This window comes from Bicyclus anynana, chromosome Z (assembly GCF_947172395.1).
Source record: "Bicyclus anynana chromosome Z, ilBicAnyn1.1, whole genome shotgun sequence".
Classification (NCBI taxonomy): Eukaryota; Metazoa; Arthropoda; class Insecta; order Lepidoptera; family Nymphalidae; genus Bicyclus; species Bicyclus anynana.
Window position 1 is genome coordinate 7,158,204 of NC_069110.1, and position 12,396 is coordinate 7,170,599.

The window sequence follows — 12,396 nt, forward strand, 5'->3', positions numbered from 1 at the left end:
GTCCAAACACATAGTTACAAATAGTCAAACTTTAAACCAATTGTAAACTAAACCCACTTGTAATAAATGAATTTAGATTTTATAAGCATAAGTAAGTATTTTAAAAACTGCGTGTTTGAAGGATACCTATAAGAGCCCAATTTGCTCAAAGGGTAAGTAATTATTTGTTAGTTAGCTAGTTTTGGCTGGTGAGAGGCTTCGGCCGTGGCTAGTTACCACCCTACCGACAAAGACGTACCGCCAAGCGACTTAGCGTTCCTGTACGATGTCGTGTAGAATCCGAATGTGGTTTTTCATCCTGCTCCTAACAAGTTAGTCCGCTTCCATTTTAGATTGCTTCATTACTTACAATCAGGTGAGATTGTAATCAAGGGCTAAATTGTAAAGAATAAAAAAAATAGTTGTTGAAAGGATTGATGTTTAATTTATTGTACGATTGATTTCTTTATCTTAAATTGATTATGTGAAGAATACTAAATACAAAAATCCGTTTGTACAGCACCAATTGTTATATTTTTTTCATACATATTTGAAGATCAGCTATTTTCGAAGCTCCAGTCGATATTGCTTCCAATGTTTACACAGCCGATAGAGCGATGAGTTAACATTTCGTGACAGTTTCTGATTTACAAAACGGCCAATAAAAGCCTCTATTGTTGTGCTCAATAAAATAAAAAAAAAACTATATTTGCTTTGGAACTACTACGCTATGTTGATTCGAAGTGCGAAATGAAGTCTTAGCTCTTTGGGATAAGGTTGGAATTGTGTTTGAAATGTGGAAAAGTAGCGATTTATGAATTGAATGAGTGACGTGAAGTACGGCAGCGTCTCTGTGGGTAGACCCCCCGGGATGTGCTAATGTGATGATGATAATCGAATAGCAGGTAGGTAGCAAACGTTACTTTAATTTTTTATTAATCCAACTAGCTGCGCCCCTCGGTGTTATACGCGATAAATGAGCCTACGTAACTTAACTTTTCCGCCATAAAAAGTAGCCTATGTGTCAATCAAGGTTTTAATCTACTTCCATTCCAAATTTCACCGAATGCAGTTCAGTAGTCGCGGAGTGAAAAAGTAGAAAACATTCGTACCATCATAACCATTAGTTATTCGCAAATACTAACACCGATAACTTCTCAACTTCAGGCTGCTATTAAAATTTTTCTTGCAAGAAATATCTCAATAACGTATTTTTTTTTATTCGCTTGTCCGGTGTCTCGGGATTCGAACCCTGAACCTCATTCTTAGTAGCCGAGCCAGCTTACCTTGGGACCATCGCGGCAGTTAATACTAGTATAATGCTTGCTACTCATCCGATCGGCATGATGTCATGCATGTGACTAACACACGAACATTTTTATCGGCTGTCAAGCCGTTAGCGCTGCTGGCATGTGAGCTTACAGGATCGTCAGTGGCCGATTTAAGACATCTAGCAACTCTATGGTAGAGCAAGGTGCGACAGGCTCGTGGCCCGCGCATGCGCTATTCGTTACCAATTATTGAACGCTTCTCTTGTCTTGGGCCGAATTTTGTATGCTTTCATCAATACATACGAATATTATAGACATCACGAAAAATACGCAGAACAAACTTTAATGAAATTTTCAGTTTTTTAGAACGGGTTCAAACGTTAGCGTGTTATCATATGAAAGACTATCAGACGCTCTGCGTTAAATTTAGTTTTCCTAAAAGCTTCTAACTATCCCACAATGCATTATTTTTTAGTTTCTTAAAGGCAGTGTTCTCGATGAAACAGGCAGCTTAATTTTTTTAGACACTCCCAACAATTATCGTCATATCTCAATCAATATACACACAATCTATCCAAATTAAATACCTAAACCTTCCTCATGAATCAATCTATCTATTGATGAAAACCGCATGAAAATCCATTCAATAGATTTCGAGTTTATTGTGAATAGACAGACAGAGAACGCGGCGGTGAACTTTGTTTTATTATTATGCAGATAGGTATGATTTCCTTATTCGCATTATTCGTATACACAAGAGAGCTATTGGCAAGTTTGTTGATGACTTCCATGATATGCGGGCGACGGGGGGAAAGGACTGCGCGGGCGTGTTACGAACAAATTTGCCAAGCTATATGCTCGTGGTTATGTCAGCCCCGCTCGAGCAGGTTCAAGGTAATTTGATAAAATAACAGTGCTAGCCTACTGTCAAACGTGCTTTGTCATGAAAGGCGTGATGCCCGCGTACGCTCCACGAAAGACTCGAAGCACAATTAAAGAGTAAATGTTAAGTAAATACTGTCGATTTAATCCATGACATTCGTAATGGAGGACCCCTGGTTCAACTGCAATGGAAATGGAATCTATTACCAACGGCTTATGGTTGAAATTCAATTGTATTTTATTGTAGCTGCGTCACGCGAAGCAACCCACGTTAAAATTATAATATAACTTGGTATGAATAGGCAGTACGGAATACGGATACTTACATTATTATGTCAGCGTTGAAATTTTCCGAGTTCTCAGTGGAAATGTGAATATTCATTAGAATACCTTCATAATTATTGGGAAGTGTCAGAAGTCTCAAAGTATCTATATGTCGGTTTGACGGCCTCCGTGGCGCAGTGGTATGCGCGCTGGATTTACAAAACGGAGGTCCTGGGTTCGACCCTCGGCTGGGTCGATTGAGATTTTCTTAATTGGTCTGGCTAGTGGGAGGCTTCAGTCGTGGCTAGTTACCACCGACAAAGTCGTACCGCCAAGCGATTTAGCGTTCCGGGACGATGTCGTGTAGAAACCGAAAAGGGGTGTGGATTTTTATCCTCCTTCTAACAAGTTAGCCCGCTTCCATCTTAAACTGCATCATCACTTACCATCAGGTGAGATTGTAGTCAAGGGCTAACTTGTAAAGAAATAAAAAAAAATGTTGTACACCTACTTCCTTAACTTATTTACATATTAAGCTTCATTTTTATTCGTAAGTATATGGTAGCAGCCAAAGGTTTTACACTATAGTGCTTTATACAGGGTGCTCTGAAGTATTTCCCACAACTTCAAGGTGGTGACGAGTCCACTTATAAGACCAGAACTGCATATCTAATATTTTCTTAAACTTTTTATGTTTTCATACAAATAAATTTAAATAATTTAGACTATCCATGTATATAGCTATCTAAATACATAAATAGTATAGTGAAATGCAAGATTTTAAAATACGTCAAACTTGGCTACGTCATAATTATAAGTGACACATTTAAAGATCTTTTTACATTATTTGCCCCGTTAATATCATCATCATTTTAGAATACATGATCCTTGAACATTTTAAATTAATTTTCGGTAAAGAATATAACCCCAGAGTTATGGGAAATACTCCCCAGCATCCTGTATAGTGTAAAATCGTTGGTAGCAACTTAATGTGAGCTTCATGTACTCCTTCAGTACATTCATGTTTTTGCTAAATATCATGACTCGTATTATCGATGGAAAAAGGCGGAAAACAACTAAATATTTTTGTTATTTTAGCATGATGCTCGTTCAACATAAATTATGGCCAGAAAGACAGACAAATTATCGAAAAACATTTTTGGCTTCATGTATGCCCACCAATATTTTCAATGTACAGAATTTGACCTGGTACAGGTTTATAATAAGTTTAAATTTTTATTTTTATATCTCAAAGCCACCATTGTCCGGACTCCGTGATTGGCAACCGTTCTTGCTATCCTATCCTATCATAATATGAAGATGGCCTGATATCAGAGTCAGAATCAGAATCGTTTATTTGCAAGAAACATTAAATTTAGTTATACAAAGACGTTCTTATGTATTAGGTAACAATGTTTCACCATTAAGAGTGTGCAATATGTAATTTGGTGGTTACAAATGGTTCTGGATCTCAGATTCTGGAAAAGTTAGGAGCCTGATATTTAGGTAAATGATATTTCAAAGTGTTAGCTTCGTTATGACTATACAAAATACACAATTTGTAAAACTTTTCTCGATAATTTACTTTTTTGAAAAATACATGTTTTGCTCACATTTTGCTTTCAATCTTAGGAAAAGCAAACTTATTTTCTTAAATTTTTGTTTTGTATAGAAAATTAGGTATATATCTTGAACATGGCCATTTTGTTTTTCGTTACGTTGTTTAATTTACTTGCAATTAGGTAAAAATGGTTTTGGCGCTCACGTCATAAAATTTGCGTCGCGCGTTAATCGCTCCGTGCTTTTCACTCACGTGAAAGTCATAATTCGGTGTCTCGTTTGCGCTTCGAATTTTATCCATATCGTATCGACACGCTGCGCGCTCTTAATAGGTAAACAAATGTTTAATATATACTACAGATTATCTTTAAGGAACAACCCGCGCCCGCCAACCGTTGTCAACCAGGACGAAACGTAGGTATGGCGCGGCAGCCGCTATGCCTCTGTTGTTTAAACTCTGGTATTTATTAAATATATTAGTATTTTCTGTATATGTATGTACTTTCTATACATACTTGTTTTAAAAATCTTTCTATTGAAAAGTGTCTTAACCATTCGCTGCCCGCGAGTATTTTATCGGTGAGCCCGTCTGCGTTGAAGAAGCCGACAGTCAGTAAAAAAATCTTTATATTCCCCTATCGCGCGGGGCATGATACTGTGCTCGCCTATTGCCCTTAGTTTACTTTATATTTTTTTACATGTCACGTAACGAATACTATGGGCGACCGGTCGTCCATTAGGAGTCAATCCGTTGCATAGTGTAAAAGACCTAACTAATACACAGCTGAAGCTACTTCATTTTATTCTATCTAATGATGGAAGGAATATCACAGACTCATTTTTTTTCAGTATAAAATACGTCGGCGCAATCTTCGAGAAGGAGTGTCGAACACAATTAGGTATCGATTCATCGCTAAGTGGATTCCTCGAGGCGGAGATGACCGCAGGCAGTTCCCCCGGAATATTAATAATGCGCTATTTAATTTCCTAACTTGGTTGGAGTTGGAACTTAGGGTGAGGATTATACTGTGCTTACAAAAGAGATTATATTTCATAAATAATAGGTATACATGGCAGATTGATGCCGCTTTATCGTTGCTTTTTTAATTCGTCGGCTGTGGTCTGCCTGTTTATATTTGAAATAGCAGACGCCTCGTGGTTTTACCCGCGTAGTTCGCGTTAGCGTGAGAATCATGATTATCAGCTTATAGACGTTCAGTTCACGGCTGGACATAGGCCTCTTGCATGGATTTTCAAGCAAAACGGTCTCGAGCCAACATCCAGCAGTTCCCTGCAATCCGCTTGATGTCCTCGGTCTACCTAATGGGGCGTCGAGCAATCCATCCATCGGCTACTAATGTTGATTATAATTCTGAATGTATGGGTGCTAAAACAACTTAACATCTCGAAGAGGCTGTCCACCTGTCTTCAGAGGATCCTCGAGTACTTCCGCCACATTGCCAGGAAAGAAAGAGATAAAAGAAAGAGATAACTTAGAGAAACTAGTGATCACTGGCAAAGTGGAAGGAAAGAGACCTCGAAGACGTAGCCCGATGCGTTAGTCCGACCCAATCCGCACCATTCTCGGCACCAAAGTACACGAGGCTATGCAAGTCACGAAAAGCCGAGCAACATGGCGCGACATCGTCAGAATACGATGCAAGGAGGAGGATGATTCTGAATAGGTATATAGAATCTTTGATATTTTGGCTGTGACACCTCGTTCCCATGTTTGTTATACTTAACGAAGTCTTTGGTAAGTTGATTTTATCGAAATATAATCAATCGGAAGTTTAGACGTTTCGGAATCGGAATCGAAGATTCTTAACATCCCTAGTCGGCTAGTCCATTGCCTGTGGACTGACAATAGCGAAGGCTGCTTACGTCACAGATGGACCGCCACCTAAAGCATGTGTCCTATTGTTTAACGATGGCTGTAAATTCGTCGTAACACAAAAAAACTCCACGCTGCGCCGCCCTGCGCCCATATGGCTTACAATAACAAATTCTTAACCAAAAGTAAACCAATGTATCCCCGCGTTCCGTTTTTAGTTAGTGCGGCTGTATGCAGGCGAAATGGCATAAAGTTTGAGTGCTTTTGTTTCCTCTGAATCAGGACTAAGTACCTCTGTATAATTAAGGGTGAATTTCTTTTTATAGTAATTACTAACAGACGACCCGAGATTCCACCCGCGTAGTTCCTGTTCCTGTGGAAATCATCATTATCAACCAATATACGGCTCGCTATTGAGCACGAGCATCCTCTCAGAATGAGAAGGGCTAGAGCAGCTAGCTAGTTACCCTTAGTCAACCATCTAATGACCATCAAAGGCGTAAATATACTATAATTAATTAATAAGGTTTGAAAAATTTTAAGCTGATTGGAGTCGCAGTGCCAAAAAATTTTTCCGTACTATTTCACCGCGGCTTGTTGCCTCGACTGGTGACAGAAGGGCTGGCTCATTTTTTGCGCAAAGGATCAGCCTGGCTGTCCAGCGCGGAAATGCAGCCAGTATTCTTGCCACCATTCCACGTGGGCATGATTTGTATAGTTATTAGGATAAGTTAACTTAAGTTCCTTATTGTATTCTTTCTCAATAAAAAAAAAATCCTGAGCACAATAGCTGATTTAAAACAGTTATATATTTTTAAGAATATTTGCCTTAACGTTTTTTTAAATACCTATGACCAATATTTCCTTTACTTTTAAACTAATGAGAAAACACTGTGTAAGGAGTGGGTATGACAATAGTTCATCGAGTGGAGACCAAACCACCACCTCTGAGTGATAAGTCCGGCCTCTTTAACGTTAAGCTATTGAGGCTCTCAATTAAAAATTAGTTTATATCTGAATCAAATCCACCATAAGAAGGGTTTGATTCTCTCGGCCTTTTCTTAATTGCAGATATTTTGGTGGGAAAATCATATTGTTCTTCTGTTTTGCTTCTCAGTAATCGTTTACGCCCTTTGGCAACACGAATTGTTGCTATTGCTGGTACAGTTGTTTTTCTTTTTGATTCTTTATCATTTCTGTCAGCTTCTAATAACATTTCTTGTACACCGTGAATATCCATTGACAATCGCTGAACCTCTGCCAGATGCCTGACAAGCTGTGAATAAGAGTAGTAAGTAAATGTATCTTCTTTGTTAATTACTGCCTCGTGTTGAGGTTAGTCATGTGGTTTTTGAATCATGAGGTCCTGTGTTCCAATTCTGGATACCATCATCATCACTTACCATCAGATGAGATTGTAGTTAAGAGCTAATTTGTAAAGAATAAAAAATAAAAAAGTTAAAATTCTCAACCCGGGATTTGAAAGTTCGGAGCACAACGCATTGAGATCGAATAGCGTGTCAGCCACGACGCGAATATCGCTATTTGATCTTTCTGTGATTTCCACAACGCGTCGTGTGCAACCGCAACTCAGTGCTTTATATATGCACTTCTCATGTGGTATTACAGTTTTGGAAGCACAGATCACACCTTTCAACTCGAGGACCTCCTTGTTAAGGCAATGCCTCATTACTGCTTTGTGTTGCATCGCAACGGATCAACGCATTACAGAGGGATTCTCCATTAGCGAATTAGCGACGGCGACGAAGCTGCGTCGCTGCGACGTCTCAACGAAACTCGCTATCGTATCAATAAGTCTCCTTTTTAGTTGGTGAACGTTGACGGATTTGAATGTGCTATTTTATTAGTACCTACACTTAAAAATTGTTTAAGCATAGGTATCATACTTACGTCATGATGCATATAATGTTCTAAATTATCATACGACATCGTGTATAACCGAACCATCCTTGCAAATTTACTTTTTATATCATACAATAAATTGCCAAGGACGTAGGAGTTGGAAGTCTCGTATGTTTTTCGGAAATGTTGTATCCTGTCTATGTTAGCCATCGCATCCGCAATTAGGTCTCTGTTATTACTTATAAATTTAGCTTTCATTCTTTGATGTAATTCGTACACATATTGTGAATAAGTTTGACGGTAAAGATCTACAACATATAACTTTTAATTACTACAATATTATTGTAATATAATGTCTTACTTACGTTACACTTGATACCTGCTGATGTGTGTGTGTTAACTTATTGTAGTCAGGTTGATAGATTTTTTACCCTAGCAACCCTGCATATGAAAAGTTTGAAAAAAAAAGTTTGACGACAAATAGGTGAAACCCGTCTTGCTGATTTGTTTCACCTATTTCCGTTATCCGGGCTACGGATACCTACATATGCGGAACCCGTGGCGCAGATAAAACTACTATTAGTAATCCAATAAAAAGAAACGTCAAAGCGTCCGACATTTATTCATATCTACTTGTCGAGTAATTATATCGTCCGCAGCAGTTGCACTCTCAGGAAGTCGAAAGAAGAAGAAGTACTTCGAGTGTACAACGAAGAATTTAAGACCTAGTCAAAATTTAACAAAGCATCCACATCTAAGGTAAACAACATTACAAGTAAGGGAGATGTCTCATTAGTGCGTTGCGTTGCATATACCTTCGTTGCGGTTATGCAATCAGCCAGTCAACGCAAGCACCCAGTCAGTCTCAACAATGTATTGAAACAAGTAATACTTATTAAGTAAAAAATCAGTGCGTCTTAAACCTCTCGAGACCACAGATAGATATAAATTTACAAAGATTGTTGGTGTTTTAGTTAAGTTTAAGCTTGAGAAAACGCAGTTATCTTGAAATCATTGGCATATAATTTTATTTATATGTAGGTATGTATTGATGACGATGGTTATGTAGATACATATTATAAGAATTTATCTATTTATTAGGTATATAATAAGGAGAGCTGTGAGAGCTCACTTCCGGATGGAGTAGGTTCGAATCCGGTCCGGGACAAACACCTCATACTCTTCAGTTATGTGCAATTTAAAAAATTAAATATCACATTTATCAAACGCATGGGGCCAGCGTGGTGGGCCATTTGGTCTAACTCCCCTCATTCTGAGAGGAGACTCAAGCTCAGCAGTGAGCCGAATATAGGTTGATAATGATGATGATATAAGGTAGATATTAGATACTTTTTACTTACATTGAAATGTAAAGATGAATAGCAGGGTTTTGGATGACATGAAATTCATCGGTAAAAGTAACTCCGCTAACTATAACATAAGGCTTAAGTGAAATACGACCTTCGGGCGAAGTTCGTAATGCCTAGCAATACTTACAGGACGAGAACTCGTAAATTCGTATTAATTTATTATGAACCTGAATTTTACTACGTACAGAGTTATTTTAGTGATACGTTGCAAAATAATTACAAGCGGATAATTTATATGCCTGTACGGTTTTGCCAATTAATTAATTAATTATTATGCATGTACTCGTTACATATTATTGCCAATTAAATTTTATTGCGTTTACTTACGCGTAGGTATGAAATGGGAAAATGGCGACAATTTTTTATAAGTAGGCACAGAATAAAGATAATCCAGAATGAGTCTTTACAAGCATTGTGGTGAAACCGGAAACCCATATAAACCCAAACGTCACGCGTCTCCTTCCGCACATACAAACTTTGACATCCGCATATAGGTACAAACTTTTTTCTACAATTTGTATTTCTAAATTGAACACTAAATACAATTACGGAAATTATTATAATAATCAATCATAAGAAGCCATTTTTCTTGAAAAATATTGAAAATTACTTAGGTAGGTACTGATGCGACGTATACGTTTTTGAATTTTGTATTTGAAGGTGCTACGACACTGCCTATTATTCTTTAATACGTGTAAGTAGGTAGGTACCTAGTAATAAAAATATCCAGCAGTGGTGCTGGAATGGCGACCCATTGCCACTTCGTTGAGCTATGTCAGTGACTTTGGTTCTTATACGGATCTCCTCAATTCTGATTCGATCACTCATTTATACATATAAGTATCTTCCTATTTTATTTTAATTCACGGATCCGTGATCACTGTGGCAACACACTGCTCGAAGACTTTCGTCTTCAGGCACTGAGGATTTTTTTACCAAGTACCTAGGTATAATTATATTTATTGGCACAAGTATAGCTATACTATAACAATAGATATGCTTGTATCATCATTATCATCGTTATCAACCCATATTCGACACATTGCTGAGCTCAAGTTTGCTTTCAGAATGAAAAGGGTTAGGCCAATAGTCCACCACGCTGGCCCAATGCGGATTGGCAGACTTCACGCACGCAGACAATTAAGAAATTTTTCTGGTATGCAGGTTTCCTCACGATGTTTTTCCTTCACCGTTTGAGTCACGTGATATTTAATTTTCTTAAAATGTCCACAACTGAAAAGTTGGAGGTGCATGCCCCGAACCGGATTCAAACCCACACTTTCCGGAATTATGCTTGTATATAGTTCTCAAATATTGTATTTATAAGCTTGACGTATAGGTATATATCTACCTATCGTGCTAAATTGAATTGTTGAAATCCGTGGTTAGAGGCTAGGGGTTGTTAAGAGGAATTGAGTGGGGCGGGTTGCTAAATGAGATCCGAGCCGCCCCTTTTGCATACGTCCGTCCCTTTCTAGCAGGAAGGTATTGATTTGGGTTTCCACTTCCTTTGTGCGTCGAGCCGAGCTTTGTTGTTCACTGTTCTATACATGTTGCTAAGTATGCATATACCTACGTATACACAATACAGAGCAGTAGGTAGTACCTAGAGCCGTTATAGCCTAGTGGATATGACCTCTGCCTCCGATTCCGGAGGGTGTGGGTACAAATCCGGTCCGTGGCATGCACTTCCAACTTTTCAGTTGTCACGTCAAAATGTTACGTGTCTCAAACGGTGAAGGAAAATCATCAGGAAACCTGCATACCTACCAGAGGCATTTTTTCAATTCTCTGCGTGTGTGAAGTCTGTCAATCCTCATTGGGCACACTCTAAACCATATACCTTAAACCTGTTTAAACCTATTAAGAAAATTCTCTGGTATACAGATTTCCCCATGATGTTTTTCCTTCACCGTTGGAGACACGTGATATTTAATTTCTTAAAATGTACACAAAAGTTGGAGGTGCATGCCCCGGATTCGAACCCATACCCTCCGGAATCAGAGGCAGAGGTCATATATATTATTTACCTTACCTACCTTAGATATGTACCTACCTACTCGTACTTTAACGTTAATACTGTACCTATACCTAAAACTTAATTTAAATTTCAAAGTTACCTAAATTTTAATAAGACAATTTAAATTCATAAATTCAAGCAAGCGCTTTCCCCGAGCTTCCAAAACTCAACCGTGTTCATGTGATAGCTGTTTTAAGTAGGAACAAGATTCACCCCGAGCCTAATTCGGGCCGGTTCTCTAAATCCACGGGTACCCGCCTCTAAAGAACGATCCGCCATTTACATTTTAATTAAAGCCCAAGGGGTTGCATACGGTAATTCCGGAATTCATTAATAGGCTACTCGCCTGCTGTACTAAACCAAGAAGATTTTTTGCATGGAGGCAGTTTAGATGCCTAGAAACTCTAATCACATTTTTATTTGTGAAAATAATCTCGCTATTGTAATATTTTTAAAAAACAAAATTGTATTTTATCACGTCACCGCAAACGCCAATCATAAACTGTAACGTCATTTGCTACAAGGCAGGTTTGTGATTGGCGCTTGCGGTGACGTGATATAATCACATCACTGCAAACGCCAATCATGCTGTTATCTTTATGAATGACGTCACTTGATAATGTGTTGTGTTTCGGCGGCAAAAATTTTATGTAGATATTTTTTCATTTTTATTAAATTTTTTACTGGTATTATTGACGTGACAAAATAAAATATAGCTTATAAAACTTCCATAATTCAGTTTAAACACTGTTTACAAAAGAGGCAAGTAGCCTATTGGTACGCTACTACAAAGCGCGCTAGGTTGTGAAATCTTCAAAAAAGCTAAGTAACTAAGTAAATACTAGCCGCCCGGCGGTGTCACCCGTGTTGTCCCCCATACCCGCGAATATGGAGATAAAATATGGCCCATGATACACAAATAACTATCGTGGCTTTAATGTTGATATGAAATGTGCCAATCCGCATTGGGCCAGCGTGGTGGACTACTGGCCTAACCCCTCTCATTCTGAGAGGAGACTGGAGCTCAGCAGTGAACCGAATATGGGTTGATAATGATAATGATGATGATGATGATGAATATTGATAAAAGAATTTTCAAAATCGGTTACGCGCATCCACAAACTTAGCACTTAAGAAAGAAAAAGAAAGAAAAGATCTTTATATTTAAGTAATGCCACATATCACATTAAATCTAAATTATAACATATTATGGCTTAACTGTCCACTCAAACAGTGGAGCACTAAAGAATGCCCTGTAATATGTGGCACAACCTAGAAAAATTCCCCAACTCAGCATTTTGCCGCATACTTTCAATAAAAAAAGTATGCAGCACTGATTTTCAGTTAGGACCC